The 17,631-nt window shown below is 39.8% G+C and overlaps 1 protein-coding gene across 7 annotated transcripts in view; it reads left to right on the forward strand.

The window, feature by feature from the left end:
* AIM2 (absent in melanoma 2) overlaps positions 1–17,631 on the forward strand; it is a 125,697-nt gene that overhangs the window by 51,179 nt on the left and 56,887 nt on the right. For 3 of the 7 annotated variants that reach the window (XM_054527269.2, XM_054527214.2, XM_063727243.1), the window contains one exon: positions 13,606–13,667. The exons of 1 other annotated variant lie outside the window; for it this stretch is intronic. The gene's annotated coding sequence lies outside the window, so the exon portion shown is untranslated. Of the gene's footprint in view, positions 1–4,767; positions 4,882–10,733; positions 11,344–13,605; positions 13,668–17,631 lie in introns of those variants that run through there. 3 more of the 7 variants (XM_054527238.2, XM_054527264.1, XM_063727242.1) reach the window with 2 other exon arrangements.

A 17,631-nucleotide genomic window follows, 5' to 3' on the forward strand; every position in this document is an offset into this window, starting at 1 on the left:
AGCACCACTGATGAGTTTGAGTGGAGGTTCTGGTTTCTATGTTAAAAGGCAAATTTTATCTGTTGGTAAAGAATAGACAGAGATAGAATAGATAGGTAGAGAATAGAGTCAGATATGTAAGCAGGTTTAGAGGTCTCCTGGGCCCAAAGCCTTTAGAAGCAGCAAGCTGTGGCACTGTGATTCCCAAGCGGTGGTGCTGTACCACCAGAGGTGGAGGGTTTTGTAACAGTCCACCTACAAAAGTGATTTATCATCTCTGGAGAGCTTACCTGGCACAGATCACTTATTTTTAAACTAGTTATTTTTATTTATTGTCATTACAATAGTTATTACCTAATGGTAAAAATGTTCATTTTGCTTATATTTAAAACTGTAGCAAATAGACCTTATGCCGGAAAACATGATTGCAGTGTTTATGTCCTTAGTACTTGCTATAAATTATAATGGAATAGAATATCTTTAAACTATGTGCTCCTTGGAAGTTAGTTGGATCTATTTGCTTCCATGGTGGTAATATTGTTCAGTGATGATTCTTTTGAGAGAATGAATGGTGAGAAATAGCGTGTTATGATAAGGGAAGTTGATAACCATGAGCATAGTAGAAGCAGCAACTTCATGGTAATGACACAGATCTGAGTCTGAATCTGAGGTCTCGCTATTTACTTGTATGAATGTAGACATGCACTAAGTCTAAGTCCCTTGATTTTCTCATCTAGTAAATGATCTAACTAATACCTAGAATTAAATAGGGTAAGCTGTAAAATTGTCGAGGTAGATACATAGGAGATGCAAACACAAATGCTAGCCTCCTTGTTTGTAGTTATTCTTTCTAAACCTTCAGATTGTATGGATCAAGCTAGTTTCTTGGAGGCTGTGCGTGAGGACTTGAGAGATTTTAGCTGTGGCCCATGTTTCTAACCGTCTTCTTCTTCAAGGGGAGTCCTAGTGGAAGTAAAGACATGCATAATGTATTTTAAATAGTAGTTACCCTCCAAGAGGACGTTCTCCCCATAGTGATCACTGTAAAAGCCCTAGATTTTTCTCTAGGGCTACCAGCAGTGAAGTCCTACAACAATCCTCAGATTCTAGTCCCCATGGAAAGGGTCATGTTAGGACTTCTCTGTGTGGGGCAATGCCAGGCTTTAAAGCCTGAGATGAGGGCGAGTGTGTCTATTTTGAGAAGGCAGGTTGGTGTCTACAGAGATGGAATTAGACTAAAAACAAATGCCTGGGGAGCTGGGAAGAGACAGGAGACCAGGGCTTGGCTGTTGTATTCCAGGCCAAATCTCTTTCTGGGTGAATTCCTTGCTGTGGACCCAGCTCAGTCCTGAATCTGAAGGGAGCATCTTCTGGCAATCACTAACAATTGCTGATAACTTGTCTTCCTTTGCTACATCTATAGACCACTTTTAAAGAAGGAAATGGTACCATCCAAAATATCTGACTGCTTAGAACAAGTTATATTATTTTGAGGGAGCATGAAACTTAAAAAAATTTTCTATTATGTATAAACTTCTAACGGTGCTTTTTAAGTTTTGTGCTTAAGCATGTCTCTAATGGCTGAGGAGAGTGATGGCTTACTTCCAGGTTCAGGAAGCCGGGCCTCAAGTGGCCTGTACTAAGCACAGCATTTCTCTGAAGTCGTGGAATTTATGCTACATTCTAGATTTGGGGTTCTATTTCATCATATCTGCATTTTTAAAATACAGAAATAATAATCTGGCTCCACATATTAGAGTAAAAGTGATGCCTGGCATGTCCCACATATGAGATCCTGGCATGCATAAATTATAAAAGCACAGAACTATATTAATATTAAAAATGAGGGGTAGTCCCTGATTATCCACTCAGAGATGAAGGTGAAAGTAATCTAGAGACAGGTTAAGTAGAGGGAAAACTGACAGAGTTGAATGAATAATAATCATTAATTCATTTACTCACTCAACAAATGCTTATAGTACCTGCTGTGTGCTAAGAACTGAACGAAGTACAATGATGAACAAATGAGACAGAGGTGATCACAGAAATACATGTAAAGCTGCAATGGTAAATGAAGGAGAGATCCATGGAGCAAAGAAGGTCTGTGGCTGGGAGAGTTGACCTCTTCGGGAAGATCAAGGACAGCTTCCCCCAGGAAGTGTTTCTTGACTTGAATCTGAAAGATAAGGAAATAACTAGGCAAAGAATGAAGAAAAGGGCTTTCTATACAGACACAGCATAAATGAAGCTTTTGTAGAGGGAGGGAGAATGCCATGTATGAAGAGCTTTTTTTTATCTTTCTTTCTTTTTTTCAACAGAGTCTTGCCCTGTTGCCCAGGCTGGAGTGCAATGGCGCGATCTCAGCTCACTGCAACCTCCGCCTCTAGGGCTCAAGCAATTCTCCTGCCTCACCCTCCTGAGTAACTGGGATTACAGGCATCTGCCACCATGCTCAGCTAATTTTTGTATTTTTAGTAGAGACCGGTTTTCACCCTGTTGGCCAGGCTGGTCTTGAACTCCTGACCTCAGGTAATCCACCCGCCTCCGCCTCCCAAAGTGATGGGATTACAGGTGTAAGCCACCGCACTCAGCCGGATGAAGGACTGTAAAGCGAGTTTGGTTTGACAATAGAGAGTAAGGGAGAAGGCCGCATGAAGTGAAATTGGAGAGACAAGGCCCCATAGGGCCTTGTATTCCCTGTAAGCTTTTTTTCTCCTTATCCTAAAAACAATGGAAAACCACTGAAAGATTTTAAGCCAAAGAATAACATGATTGGATTTGCATTTTGGAAAGATTACTCCAGCTGCTGCTCAGAGGACAGAGTGGAAGGCTGCCAGGATAGATGCTGGAGCTAAATTAGAAGTTACCACCAGAGGTTGTTGTGAAAAGCAATATTAGCCAAGATTAAGGGGGTGATAAATGGTGCTGGTGGTGGTAATGGTAGACATAGAAGAAAAAGGGTTTTAGAAGTATTTATGAGCTAAAACATGCAGGATTCGTTGATGGATTAGAAATGGTACAAAGGGGAAAGAGTTGACAAGAAAAGCTCTAAGATTTCTGGTTTGCACACCATTCGCTAAGATCAGAAACACTTGAAGAAGGCCAAGTTTGGGGGAGAAAATGGTCATCAGTTTGGAGCTTCTAATTTTGAGGTGCTTTTGAGATATAGTAGAGGAGATGTCACACACGTATGAAGGTGAGAGTCAGGTCAGGTCTGAACTGCTGATTTAATTTTGGAAGTCATATGCATGTTAGTGGAATTTAATGCCAAAAGTATGAATAAGATCACATAGGAAAAAGTACAGGGTGAGAAGAGAAGGGCCTAAGAATGAGCTAAGAGGAACTTCAGCATTTAATAACAGAGTAAGAGGAGTCGGAGAAGTAGTGGGGAGAGGTAGAAGAAAAAGCAGAGTATTATAATTTCTGAAGCCCAGGGAAGGAAGTATATAAGAAGAAACTTGTTTGAGTATCCTGTGCTGCTGAGAAGTCAATAGTGATGATAACTAAAATGTATCCACTAGATTATGTGACATGGAAGTCAAGGGTGATAGCTGTTTTGTTTTCTCTGGAGTGTCAGGTAAAAAAAGCAGATGGAGGGAGTTGCAGAGGGAGTGGGAGGTAAGGAAACAAAGAATATGCATATAGGCAACTTTTAGAAGTGTGGGCATGAAAACATGAAGAGAGGGTGGTGAGGAAGCTATGAGGAGTCAAACAAAAATGTCTTTTTTTCCCTTACTTTAAAACTTTTCATTATGGTAACTCTCCAACATAAATAAAATTAGAGAGAATAGCCTTATGAATCCTCATTTACCCACCACTCAGTTTCAACAGTGATCAACTCGTGGCCAAACTTGTATCTGTAGTTCCACACATCTTAATTGTTTTTTTAGTGGGAGAGACTTGAGTTTCTGTGAAAGCTATTGGGAAGGAAATCATTAAGAGAGAGAGAAAGAGAGAGAGAGAGAGAGAGAGAGAAAAAGAGCAAGTCCATAAATAGAAGCCAAGGTTTCTGGGAATGTGATAGGGGATCAGAGTGCCAGAGAAGGCATTAGCAGTGGGTAGCTGGAGGGCCAGCTCCTCCGTGACCATTGGAAGGAAAGAGGGTAGATGTTTAGATGAAGATTTGCATGTTGATATCTGGAAGATGAGGAAATTCCATCTGATGGCAGTGGCTATCCTTCTTTTAAAGTAAGTAGCCATGTCTTGAACAGAGAATAACTGAGAAAAAGAGAAGGTGTTGGATGTTTGAAAACAGCACAGAAATTTGGATTAGTTACTGTGGAGAGTGAGAGGATGATAATAATATAGCACAGAAATGCAGAATATTTATTAGGCGGTGTTAAGGACCCATTTGGAGTTACTGGACTGCCTCTTATAAACAGATGCAGTTGACATACATATATTAATAGGTGTCTATTTAATTTGTATGTCCAGCTCGCTAATGTTTGCCTTCATAGTACAGGGTGTTACTCTATTCTCTGGTGGAGGAATGTATCCACACGCGTGTGTACGTGTGTGTTGTACAGAGGGCAAGGGTATATGGATTCCACAATCTACTGAATGTATGGTCAGAATATATATATCGCAAAAGAGATGATTTTAATTCTTAAAATGTAGGTGTGTCTGAGTCCGTTCTTTTTCACATTCATTGGTTCAGGGCGCCACCTGCTGGGAAGCTTGCGCAATGTCACCAGCCAGCTTTTCCAATGCAAACTCTAAATAAAATCTTTTTTCTTGGTAAAGCCATTTTTTTTTTCTTTGAGACAGAGTTTTGCTCTTGTTGTCCAGGCTGGAGTACAATGGCACAATCTCCACTCACTGCAATCTCCGCTGACTACAACCTCCGCCTCCCGGGTTCAAGTGATTATCCTGCCTCAGCCTCCTGAGTAGCTGGGATTACAGGTACCTGCCACCACTCCCAGCTATTTTTTTTTTTTTTTTTTGTATTTTTAGTAGAGATGGGGTTTCACCATGTTGGCCAGGCTGGTCTTGAACTCCTGACTTCAGTTGATCCACCTGCCTCAGCCTCCCAAAGTGCTGGGATTACAGGTGTGAGCCACCACGCCTGGCAAGTCAGTGATTTTGCACACACAGCATTTGCCCCCATGAAGTTTGAGTTTCATTTTTTTCAGATACTATTTTACTTTCTGTATTTTGGGGTCAAAGCGGGAACATTAAAGTATGTTCTTTCCCAACTTGATTTTGGTCTTTTGGTGAAATACCACGTCTTGCCTGTTTAAATGCATGTGTTGTCTGTAAATCTCATCCATGATCTGTATATGCAAGAAGAGAAATAAAATTTCAGACTTTTATCTGAAATACCCTTAATAAGAAATAGATTATCTGTTAAAGGTGTTTAAAGTACAAATGATCCAACTGTGTAGATTGAACAGTATTATTGAACAATCCCTAAAATTTGGATTTTGTTGTCCGCCCACTTTCTATCCCAAATTATTTTCCTCTAGGTTCTCTAACTGAAATGAATATTTCTTCATAGTTTCCAAGCTGATCTCTAAGGAATCTAATCTGCTACAAATTATTTTTTTTAAATAGTCTTGTCTTAACCTGAGTATAGTGTCCTTTAAAACTTTTCCTCCAAGATCCTTGCATCACACTACTAAACTGCTCCCAATTTCTAGATTTTCATTAAATAATTTCTTCCTTCAAATGTACTGTATGACAAAGTTCAAAGATAAATTATTCTAATTACTTCTGCTGTAATTCAGTCAAAAACTCTTATGATCATTATATATGTATACACATACATATGTATATGTATACATATATATACGCACAAATTCAGTCATGATACACACAGAATTTAGAGAAACACAGTATAAAGTGTACCGAGTCATTCCCCAAGGAAAATAGCATTGGTTCATCTACTCATCCAGTCCTTATGAAGTGCCTGCTGTGGGTCCGGAACTTTGAGAGGCACTGGAGATGCATTGGGAATAAGACAGGCATGGTTCTGGGTCTCACACTGCTTGCTCTGGAGTGTGGAAGACAGACATTGATTAGGTCATCCCAACACATTATGGAGGGTTCACTCTTAGGGGAAGTAGAGAGAACACCATGGAACATCTGGAAGCTGGAGGGTCATCAGGGCTTCCTGGAAGAAGTGGCATTGAGCTGTGAAGGAAGGAGAGAACAAAAGCACTCCATGTAGTCTGTGAGACTGACATCTAATGCCGAGAGCCAGACTGTGGAGGAACTGATAAACCTTCTTAAGGAGTTAGGATTTTATCCTAAGAGAAAATACCAGCCAATGACAGATTTGAAGAGAGAGAGAGAGAGAGTGTGTGTGTGTGTGTGTGTGTGTGTGTGTGTGTGTGTGTGTGTGTTGACCAGGCTTAGATTTATAGTTTGGAATACAGTTTGAAAAGATTATTCCAGAAGAATTCGGAGAAAGACTGAAGGGAAGCTAGGTTGGAGACAGTTTGAGGGTATATGTGATATGGTGTTGGCTTGTATTAGAGAAGTGGAGAGAAAGAGAGAGAAGAGGATGAAACTGAGGGTCATTTAATATATCAAATGGATAAGACTCAGTGGAAATCAGCTGTAAGAGGCAAAGGGAAAAGGAGAGTCCAGGATGATTCCCAGCTTTCTGGCTTGAGCAAATGAGTGAATGGAAGTGCCTTTTAATGAGAAAGGGGATATAGGTAGAGGAAGTAGATTCTCAAAAAGGCCAGGGAAGATGAGTATTTCCACTTTAGACATGTTGAATTTGAGGTGTCAAATATGTACCAGTAGATATGTCTAGTGGGCAGCTAGATATATGAGCCTGGAACTGTGAAGAGAAATCTAGGCCAGAAATACAAGTTAGGAATGATCAGTCTGTTGTGAGTAAATTGATGTCTTGGGAGTGGTCAATATCTCATAGAAGGTAAAATAAGAAAAGAAGAATGGCTAAGAAGAAACCCTGAGGAACCCATCATTTAAGGAATCATCGGAGGAGGTAGAAGTGAGCAAATGAGACTGGCCAGATAGGCAGGAAGAAAACTAGGAGGGCTGGGGCCAGAATCAATGAAAAAATGCTTTTAAAAAAGGGTGCACGAGCCACAGTGTCAAATGTTGCTGATAAGGGCTGATGTTTCCTTTAGGATTTGGTAATACATGGGTTGTCAAGGGAAGCTTCAGTGGAGTGACAGAAGTGGATATTAGTGAGTTCCCAAGTGAGTGAGAAGTGAGGAGGGAGAAGCAGGGAATGTATACAATTAAAACATTTGTTGTGAAATGGAGTTTGTGGATGGGATGGGGGCTGGAGGGAGAAGTGTGTGGTTTAGGGAGTGGTTTGTTTGATAGGGAATGGTCGTGAGTGTTTAAATGCTCATGGAAGTTATCTCATAAAGAAAAACATTGAAGGAACAAGAGAGAGGAGTAATCAATAGATAGTTTAGTCTTTGAGGAGGCAGCCAGAGATTATGATAATACTAGTAATAAAAGTTGTTCGCTTCTTATTCAGTAACTGTTCTGAGGGCATGATTCCATTTAATTCCTACACAGCCTCTCCTAGAGAGGTACTTTTTATTGTTATCCTGTTTTTTTGAGATAAGGAAACTGAGGCATAGAATGGTACTCTGAGTAACCAACATCACATAGTAAGTGGTGGAGACAGGATTGATACCCAGTCAATCTAGCTTGAGACTTGCACCATTAGCCTCAGTGTCTTATTGTTGGGTTCACAACCTAGCTGTAGACTTAACCTTTAGTACTGTAACTGAAGAGAAGGTGGATAGAGCAGGTACAAATGCAGGTGTCAGCTTAGTTAGCATCATGAATTTCCTAGAGATGCCATAACAAATTTCCCCAAACTGGGTGCCTCAGAAATTACAGAGATTTATTCTGTCAAAGTTTTGGAGCCCAGAAATCCAAAATCAAGGTCAAGGTGTAAGCAGATTTTCACTCCTCTGAACAACCTTCTCAGCTTGGGTCTGCATACTTCCAAACTCTGCCTCTGTCTTTACCTGGCCATCTTTTCTGTGTCTCAGATCTCTCTCTGCATTTCTCTGTAAGGATGCCTGCCATTGGATTCCAGGCCCGCCCTAAATCTACAATGATCTCATCTCAAGATCCTTACATTAATTACATCTGCAAGATGCTTTTTACAAATGAGGTCACATTCATAGGTTTTACATGTTAAAACCTGGGCATGTCTTTTTGGGGTCCACTGTTCAACCCACTGCAGTTAGGAGATTGGATGAGTTTCTGACAAGTGGACTCGATAATTTCTGTGAGGTAACAATGTGGGTTATTTGCTGAGAATGTGTCCCAATGTAGAGGGATCAAGCATATAAGGGGAGTGAAGAAATCTTGAAGTATCATTATTAAAATATGAAGAGTGAGCTGACTAGGAAATGTAGTTTGTGGAGCAGTGTGGAGAACCAGATGAAGTTTATTATCATGAATTTATAGTTGTGTGATTTTCTCTAGCAATGATTAGCAGCCCGGGTGCAAACACTGAGGAAGCTGAGAGTTAAAGTATCTAGATCCTGGAAAGAGGGGGTGTGGGAGGGAAGGAAGGACAAAGGCAGAGGGGGTTAGGATACTGGCAAGTGGCTTTCCATGGAAGGCCATAGAGGTGAAGAAGTCGGATAGGGGACTACTGGGTCGGTCAAAAGCAGTCAAAAGAGTGGGAGTAATTGAGTGAACTCGCTGTAACGATATTAGGCCATTCTCCAAGTATAGAATATTTATTACTTTAAACACACAAAAAAATCTGGATTAGTGGTTGCAGTAAAGGCAAATACAAGTTTAATGGAGATAGAAAACTCAAAGGAAAGAGAAGACAGGATTCTGGACAGGCCACTCATGTAGCCCCAGAGTCATGCAGAAAAATGGCAGGGCTTGGGGTGATGAGAGTGTGTGTGTGTGTGTGTGTGTGTGTGTGTGTGTGTGTGTAAGCCTTGGCACATAAGATGACAATTTATAACAAAGTCATTATTTTATTGTGGGTTTATGATACTTTTTTATTATCACACTCATATCACCATATCTGGCAACTATTTTATACTAGGCACTGTGCTGAGAAATGGGGAGGTTGCAATAAACAAGACATACAAAGTCCTGACTCTCCAGAGGCATGTGTTCTAGTAGCAGAGACTGACAAAAATAAAAGAAACAGAAACAAGTAAACAAAGTTGTTGCAGTTTGTAATGAGTTTGTTATGAAGGGAACAGATTAAGAGATTGCAGCAGAGACTGATGGGCAGACTCACTTTGGTTAAGATGAAAAAGAAGGCACTTTCAGTTGGTGACATGAGAAGTAGGGAGATGAATACTCCAGGCAAAGGGCTGCTACAACAAAGTGCTACAGACCTGGTGGTTTATAAACAACAGAAATGTATTTCTCACAGTTCTGGAGGCTACGAGAAATCCAGCCTTGGGAAGTCCAAGGCCAAGGCAGATACAGTGTGTGGTGAGGGCCCACTTGCTGACTCATAGATGGCTATGTCCTCATGTGGTGGAAACAAGGAACAAACTTCCTTGTCCCTCTTTCATAAGAGCACTTATGAAATCCCATTAGGGATCCCATTAAGGATCCCAACAGGGAAAGTTTTGCTGCATCATAGATTACATTTCTGATCACCTTCACCGAGGTATTCTTTCTTGCTTCCCAAAGTGATACTATCCATTTTAGATTATGTTGTCATCACTGATACTACCAGAGACTTTGCCTCCCAATGGCCCCACCCCATCACATTGGGATTAGGATTTCAACATAGGAATTTTGTGGGGACATAGACATTCAGACCATAACACTAGTCAGGGCTGACACTGATCTGTTACTTGACTCAAGATAGTGTGGCGTGAGAGCAGAGACGACCTTAAGGGCCCCATGCACATTTGTGTTACATTAATTTTTTATTGTGAAATAAATTATACATACCCTAGGGTATATGGAATGTATATGAACCATTTAGAAAATATAATCACAACAATAAAATAAGCACTCAGGATCCTACCAGTCAGCTTAAAATGAGAACATCACTAGTTCTTTGAAGACTCTCGGGTGAACCTCATCAATTGCATTCTTTCTCAGTCCCTAGGGGTAGGTAACCAATCATCCCCTGGCTTGTTTATAGTTTTATTTCACATATAGCTATCCCCAAATAATATATTACTTTGTTTTGCTTTTTAAACTTTATGTAAGTGGAAACATATTCTTATATGAGTTGTTTTTGGCCCCTTTACCATTGTGTTTTGAGGTTTATCCGTGTTCTTAAATATACAACAGTTTATGTTCATTAATGGATAATGCTCCATGGTGTGAGTATAACACAATTTATTAATGCATTCTGCCTTTGATGGATATGCAGTTTTTTTCCAGGTTTTTTGTCTATTATAAACAATGTTGTTGGAATAATCTTATATCTCCTAGAGCAAGCAATTTCAGATTATACACTTGGGAATTGGATTGCTGAGTCATAGTTTATATTCCTGTTCAGTTTCACCAGGGTATGCTTTCTTGCTTTCCAAAGTAATTCTATCAAATTTTTTTTTTTTTTTTTTTTTTTTTTTTGAGACAGAGTCTCGCTCTGTCACCCAGGCTGGAGTGCAGTGGTGCCATCTTGGCTCACTGCAAGCTCCGCCTCCCAGGTTCACGCCATTCTCCTGCCTCAGCCTCTTGAGTAGCTGGGACTACAGGCACCCGCCACCACGCCGGCTAATTTTTTTGTATTTTTAGTAGAGATGGGGTTTCATCGTGTTAGCCAGGATGGTCTCGATCTCCTGACCTCGTGATCCACCCGCCTCGGCCTCCCCAAGTGCTGGGATTACAGGCGTGAGCCACCGTGCCCGGCCTATTCTATCAATTTTAGATTACATTTTTATAACTGATAATACCAGAGACTTTGCAAACTGGAGGAAGAGATATTACCTGGTAACTACCTATAGCAGTGGCCACAGTGCAGGAAATGGGTGGAGACTCCCAGGCCAGTGGCAGTTTAGTCTTGCATTTTCCTTCTTCCTTCCCTGACTTCTGTTCTCAGATAGGAAATAGCTCTCATCACACGAATGTGTTCAGAAGGCTTTTGAGAAGCTGAGAATGTCAGAAAACAAGAGATTCAAGTTAGAGGCAGAAATGAAGGAATATTCCTTTGCACACAGTTTTCGAGGGTCTAGAATGGCCATCAAGCAATAGATTGGAGTGGACTGACTTGCAAATGTTTTGCTCAGAATTCCTGGCCCTAGAATGGAAGTGTTTTTTGTAGCCATGAATTCTTATAGTCACAGTAGGACTGACTGTAAGAACTGCGTGTTTTCTAATCTCTTGTCCACAAAGGTCATGGAAATCTGGATGTAACTCTACCTGAAATTCTGATGCCTTGACACACAGGCCGACCTTACCCCTGCATTTCCTGGAGTAAGCACTTTTTACTTACACACCTTCCTCTCTCTGTCCTCTTTTTCTCTAAAGGATCAGCCATAAACCATTCACATTAGAAAAACAGCCTCTAATCCTCACAAAATCCATGAAAAGTAGATATTATTCCCACATTAGAAATGGGAAAACTAAGGCTCAGAGAAGTGAGTAACTTGCACAAAATTTCATAGCTTCTAAGTAGCAGATTTGACAGTCAAAGCCACATCTGTCTAAATTCATCTGTTCTCTCTCTTTCTGGCTTTCCCTGGCCCTCTAATTCTTTGTATTGTCATTTATAACCATGTGACCCTTAACAAGTGACTTACCCTGTCTCAGCTTTAGATTAAAATGTAACAGTTCACATAGGCTCAATAAATGTTTATTTAAAAATGAAAATCGCTATATGGACTTACATTCTAGTAGGAGAAATGTTGTGGGCCTGCAAGGGTCTTTCCCTTGACGCTATTACTGCTTTTATATTTGTCTCCTAAATCTAAGCTCACAGCCTCTGGCTAAGCATGTGAATTTAGCTTGTTCTACAGCTAATATGTGCCTACTATTAGGTAGGTCTTTGCTATAAAGCATGTTCCAGTGTATTGTTGCTTATCTATTATTTTGCTTTCATACCGTTTTGCTGACTGGGAGCATATTTCCTCTCATAATGGTCACGATTTTTAGTGGAGGCTTTCCCGGGATATGCTGCTACCAACTCACAACATACTCTGGCTCTGATACTTGTCTCAGAGAAGCAGTCAGGCTTGGCAGCACAACCCGCATGCCAATAGCCTGTTCCCTGGGGACACTGCTATCGCTGTCTCCCAGACACTTTACCTCTCCAGTTGCACCTCAGCCTGCTAACAGGGGAGTCAAAAGCAGAGAGGAGGCATCACTCGAAGGTGGGAAAAATAATAAAATCAGTTTCTAGCTTGATGTGGTTTGGAAAGATCTCTTGCCACCACCTAAGATGCACCTGGAAGGTAAATTATTCAGACTTTTCTCCTGCACAACCTTCTTGCTGCCTCCCACGTCATCACTATCTCACCTGTTTTTCTCCTGCTCTCCTGTGCTGGGGAGAGAGGTGCGCTGGTGGTTCTTCAATGGACCTCTGAAACATTGGGAAGGTCAAGGCTGTGATCTGAGGGGTTGTTCTCTGTAGCCAAAAATACGTTACTCTCAAAACAGAAAATTGAAATAAAAGGAGATTTTTAACTCTTCTAATAATCGTCATGCCACATGAAGAAAGATATTAGGAGCCTTACATTTCAGTTCCTGTTTGCATCTGGTTGCCCTATAACACTGTATCCTCTACTTTAGTAAATAAACTGGGGAGAGGATTCCAACGAATAGTAAAGATTACAGAGGACAGCAATAGACGAGAGACCAGAGGTTTTATATAGTCTAGAACGGGGGCTAGGACGCTTTTTCCAGAAAGGGCCAGAGAACAATATTTTAGGTTTTCTGGGTCCTTCTGTCTCTGTCGAATATTACTATTTGTTTTTATTTACAATTCTTTGAGAATGTAAAAAACATTTTCATCTTGGAGTCCATATCGAACTGCATTGCAGGCTGAATCTTGCTTGTAGTTTGCCAAGGCAAACTCTAGAAGCTCATTCTCAGTTTTACTACCATAAAATATCATTTTTAAAAAAGAGATGTAATATGGTATATTTTGAGAGGAAGCAATGAGCAGAAATATTAGGAACAAGCATTAACAATTAGGTAAGAATTTCTAGAAGACAAAAATGAAAGGGAGGACAGAGATTATGAGGGAGTAACTGAAAGGAGTTAGGGGTGTGAGAAAGAGACAAATATGGAATGAGAATGGAACAGTGTCTTGAGCAAAATAAAGAATCTGGGAAAATGGAGTAAATGAGGTAGATTTTCTCCTTAGCATAGTTAGTGGCAAATATACCCCAGCCCTGCTGTGTAATAGAGTGAATTTGCATGGGTATTTCAGAAAAAAATCTACTGTTATCTTGTTTATAACTACAGTCTTCTTTTGACTATATGTGGCAGGTCGTAGGTCTTTACTGGCTTTCCTGCTACCTTCCAACACTGTGGTTTAGCACTTGTTCAGTTAGCTGTTGCGATTTAAAAAGAATGGAAAGTGTGAAACACCCGCTTGTTGCAGGTTGGCGAGGATTGGTGGATGGGTGGGAAGGATGCACAGCAATAAATCTGGGCAGCTTTCTATGGATTGTGAAGCAAATTCACTAATATCAGCCATCTAACTTTTGCCAAACTACGAATCTTTTTTCCCAGATACTTAACTATCAGGAAACGTTTACAGATGAAGAAAGAAGAACATCTGAACACAGACTGAGGTAATAGAGAAAACAAGGAAATGAATCTCAAATATACGACGAAGTTGGAAAACAGAACAACAGGATACTTTTAGCTTGAAGTAATTTGAAAGACAGGACTGCTAAATACTTTAGAAATATTGGATAGCACAAGAAAGGGCCAACTTCCCTCAGAATTATGACAAAGCACTGAATTATGAGTTAAGGTCTCTTGGCTTCAGCCTTTAGCCTACTCCTTGCAAGTCTTGTGACTTTAGGAAAGCAATTTAGATTATCCAAGTCTCAGTTTTCTCATCAGGGAAATACAGAGAGTATTTTTTTTATAATGGTGTTTTTATTTGTATGTAAATATTAAAGGGCTTGTAAGCTATAAATAACTATGATAATGACAGAGATTTTATCAGTCTTAGTATTTCATTTGTGGGTTGACTTTATTCCTGCATAATAGGAAGCCACTTGTGTACAGTGACTTGAGGGGTTTCCAAAGGATTCTCTGCCTGTCAGATTTCTCCTAAATTAGACTATGATGAAATGACTAAATCATTTTCATGGAGACCAAAGTTTTTATAGCCTCAGGTTAATTGATTTAGGAACATTAAGATGCAAATGTTATCAAAGACAGGGCTGAACACAACTGTAGACATCTAAGCTCTTGACTAACTGGTCACCTAGCAATGTCTGGAGCGAATGGGTCGGAATTGCCACTAAATAGGGGCGGCCCAAAGAACTTGGGGTCACCATGAGAATAGTAAATGCCTATCAAGAGAACACATGAGAGGAGCAAGGCATAAAGAAGAGAGGAAAGGCCTTCTGCAGCTGACTTCACAATTTTGACTCAGGCTGGTTCGTTCCGCCGAGAACCAAGGTCTTTGAGAGATGGCAGCCTTTGATCTTTGTTCCTTTGCATTCCTTCTCAGTGCCATTGTTTTTCTGAACAAATGGATCCCAGGACTGTGTCCCGAGTAATCCTCCTAGAGCAATAGTGGTCTGGACAGCTAACTTTACACCAGCAAGTCATGCTTCCCATCCAGGGGCCACTGCTTTCAGACTCCCTTGCTTCCAGTTGGGAATGGAAGCCAACGGCATGGGCATGGCTGTGACACATCTTTTACAGGCCAGGGTGGTTAAAAAGCAGATGCTCTTTCTCCGCTCTCTTTTTCTTGTCAACTTACTGGATATTGATGCCAGTGGCAATATTGGCAAACAAATCTTGAAGATAGACGGCCAGAGAAATGATGGAAACTGTCTGAGTCACTGCTTGGAAGAGAGCCACCAAACCAGGAGTGCTTACATCCGACTGTAATGTGAGCAAAACATTCTTTTTTTTAGTGTTAAGCCATTGGGATTTTTGGTTGATATAGCAACTAGTGTCACTGAGATTAATACAACTACTGATATTACTAAACTTTCTCCTGAGATGACTCTGTGTTCTGCAAATTGAGATCTGCTGGCCTTTTTTCTTGATCTGTACCCTTCACTCTTTACCTTCTCTCCCCAGATTCTTTCTGCTTTCTCTGCAATCATATCTTCAAATGAATAATGAAATCAACAAAGAGCAAGAGAACAGAGGAGTAATGATTATTTTATTAATTTATTTTATTTTTCTGTTCGATTTGACTGCATAGGAATAACCAAGAAGCTGAGTAGAAATCAAGGACAGATGTTTGCGGGCTTAAACTCCTGTGCTGGAAGTGGAAAAGGTGTAAACAGTAAAGGCTTTAAGTTTCAGTGACATGATTTTAAATTGAAAGCCAAGAGAAAGGATACTTTCTCACACTTTGCATCCATAGGATCAGTTTCTTGTTTATTTCTGACTTTCCAATTGGCAGAGTGCCCTTGAAATGTCAGCTTTGTTGGTGGAGCACCCTGCAGTCATTACCTGGTCTATAACATTGGCACAGGATGCTCAGAGAGTGGTTTCTACCTAAAACCAAGCTATGTGCTGGGAGCCTAGGTATATATACTTGGATAGGAGAGAAAACTGAGAGCGCAGGTGTTGAAGGAGATCAAATTACACACACAAAATAAGTAAACAAAGAACCAAAAATTTAGAAAAAAAAAAAACATGCTTACAAAAGCACGTCAAACTGGTCTCTGAGATCTTATAATTTTCCCATTTATACATTTATATAAATTGTGTTCACAGGTACACTCACATGATCAAGTAGTGTTTGTACCTAAAACAATTGTCACAGTGTGTTATTTGAGCAGTAGTATTGAGTAAGATGATGGCTTCTAAATAAGAATTACCCTACAGTTACTTAGGGATTAAGTGGCTTAACTGGAATTGAAAACATGGTTTTTGAGGGCTCCCTCAATGCTTCCTATCACTAGTTTATACAGGCAATAGAGAACTCATTTGTTTTGAATAATTCTTTAGCTTTCCACAGCTGAATATCTTGCTCTTGGGGAAAGAGCTTGCTATGATGTGCTGGATTCTGGCTGAGAATCTCTGGATTTGAATCTTGGCTCTGCCACTTACAATCTTTAGGAGGTTGGTTAAATTATAATATTTCTCTCTACCTCAGTTTCTTCATTGGTAAAATAGAAACAATCATAGGACTTACCACATACATTTATCAAAGGGATTAAATGACCTAATAGAAGTAAATTATTGGAATAGTAATTGCTGAATAAGAATCAGTTGTTGTTAGTGTTGTTTTTCTGTTGTGGGGTAAATGCATTTCCTTCTGTTTGAGCTTCTGTTTGACTGCAACACAGTTGATCGTGACTTCTGACTCCTTCAGCCTTCGCTAGAATGTATTTACAGCACTGGATGTCCATAACCAGCCTTTCCTTCCAACAGTCACAGCTGGGCTTTAGCTTTTTCTGTGGAGCTGTAATTCCTTCTCCTTCTCCATTTTTCCATTGATTCTTATTTTCCTTGCAATTGAATGCTTTCCCCTCAATGGCAGTTTTACACATGCTAATCCAATCTTCTAGATCTGGTTCAAGGGTTATAATGATGAAGGATTTTCATCAACTGGAATAAGAATACTTAATCCTTAACGTTTTTGACAGCCAGCTCTGTGGCACGAGAGGACAGTTTAGGAGCAAAAGACAGAACAATAGCTGTGATAATGACACAGGCGATCACAGAAGGGCAAGAGAACAAGCTGTCCTAGGATGCTTGTGTAAGAAAAATTGCACGTCGTCTTCCTAATTAAAGGCTAAGAAATTGACTGAATTGCATATCTAATAGATAACATGACTGTACAATAAAAGGAATTATATTAAGTGTCTTTTGCACACAGGACTTCTTACTATACATCTTTTGGTGGCACAATTTTTCAGGATGAAAAGTACTCAAGGAAATCTTAAACTTAATCCAGTAGTTTTATTCTTGATATTATAATGTTGAAATTATTTTATGTATATTCTAGAATAAAGCAAATAAATAAATAGGTTAATAACATCAGGATCCAATGTTTTCAATGTATGAGAAAAGAGAAATAAATATAGAAACAAAGAAATTAGGAGGGGAAATAACTCTATAAAATCAAATCTAAGTTGTAAATATTAGTATGAAAATAAGATTATATATAACATAATGTTACACATGATCTATATAATGTATATCATGTATTATATGCAATATAATTAATCTATATAATGTATCTCTAATTTATCTACATATAATCTATAAGTCTCTCTGTATGTGTGAGTGCGCATATGTGGAGAAAAAGAAAGAGGGATAGGCAAACAGAAAGAGAGACAGAGTGGCACACACACACACACACACATGCACACACACACATAGGGTAGGGGAGAGAACGAAAATACATGCTTTATCCACTCTGTCCAATGAAAGAACTTAGAAACCATTATGAACCAGTAGTATTGAGCACACCTGACATTCAGGTATTGTTTTTTAAAATATCATTCTCTCTAAAAAGCACTAGGGCTCCATATGGAACTGGCTGATTCTAGGTTTCAGACAGGGAATATTTACAGTGATTTTAAGATCTCTTATTATATCAGGAGT

The sequence above is a fragment of the Pongo abelii genome, chromosome 1 (assembly GCF_028885655.2).
Source record: "Pongo abelii isolate AG06213 chromosome 1, NHGRI_mPonAbe1-v2.0_pri, whole genome shotgun sequence".
Classification (NCBI taxonomy): domain Eukaryota; kingdom Metazoa; phylum Chordata; class Mammalia; order Primates; family Hominidae; genus Pongo; species Pongo abelii.